Raw genomic sequence first — 1,367 nt, 5'->3', positions numbered from 1 at the left:
ACTTTATCAAGTCTAGCTACCATGTATTATTGACAGCTCTGTGTTAACTAACTGCCTGTTTCTTTGGCAAGCTGCCAGGCAAATGGGAACGCAGCTGTTTCTTGAGATGGGGAGAAGAGAAATGCCAATGGATACAGTCTTTATGGCTTTTGCAAACTGAGAGTCCATTAGCTGAACTGAAATTGTTTCAGTGGTAGTCAGTGTGTTTGACATCACTTTAGATTACCAGAGAGTGATAACTAGATGGTGGAGGTGGTTGATAACCTGATGCAAAACCCCATCACCTTACAGTTTGTAGAAAGCAGGTGTACTGTGGGTTGTTGTGAAGGTTTGCTAAGTGAAGGAAATGAATGCTTCAGCCAATTTTTCAGAATGCTAACTACACAGATTGTCCAAAGCCACAATGGTCATACTCGACTTTTGCTGAACTTCCTTGTTGAAACTGCAATCATGTGTAAAGGCTGCTGAACATGCTGATTTTCACTGAACAGCTCTATATGGCAGGAATGGTAATCTCTTTTCTATCCCTTACTCATAAACTCAGAGAGGCTTTGACACGTGTCCAAAGATGACTTAAACATATTCATAATCATTCTTCTACCATTGTCTTTAAATGTAGATTATTTAATTTTTAGCTTTGTTCTTTCCTTTCAACATATGAAGTCCTATTTAATTTATTGCCTTTTTTTCCCTCTCCGTCAAAGGTCCTTCAATCTGAATCTTATGGCAGATGGGTAGGCAAAATGTTGTGCGAGACGGCTTGAGTTGATGAGTATCACTTAAGCACAACAATGTTTGCCTTAGCCTCACACTTAAATCACAACATTTTTTTCTTTATCTTTTAAAATAAACTTCATTTTAGAATAGCTTTAGACTTATAGAATTGTTGTATAAGTTGTACAGAGAGTTCTAGTACACACCACATCCAGTTTCCCCCACTATAAATACCTCTACAATATTATGGAATATTTGTCAAAATTAATTAAATAATATTGGTACATTACTACTAATTAAAGTCTATAGTTTATGTAGGTTTTCTTAGTTTTTAATGTTCTTTATCTGTCCCAAGATTCCCTCCAACATACCACATTGGATTTAGCCAGCATGTCCCCTTAGGTTCCTTTTGGCTGTGAGAGTTTCTCAGGATTAACTTGTTTTTGATGACCTTGGCAGTTTTAAGGAGTACTGGTGAGGTACTTTGTAGAATGTCCTTACATGTAATTGGCCGGGCGCGGTGGCTCAAGCCTGTAATCCCAGCACTTTGGGAGGCCGAGACGGGCGGATCACGAGGTCAGGAGATCGAGACCATCCTGGCTAACATGGTGAAACCCCGTGTCTACTAAAAATACAAAAAAAAAAACTAGCCG

Source organism: Rhinopithecus bieti, unplaced genomic scaffold (assembly GCF_001698545.2).
Source record: "Rhinopithecus bieti isolate Rb0 unplaced genomic scaffold, ASM169854v2 scaffold_15336, whole genome shotgun sequence".
Lineage (NCBI taxonomy): Eukaryota > Metazoa > Chordata > Mammalia > Primates > Cercopithecidae > Rhinopithecus > Rhinopithecus bieti.
This window is presented reverse-complemented; position numbering follows the sequence as displayed.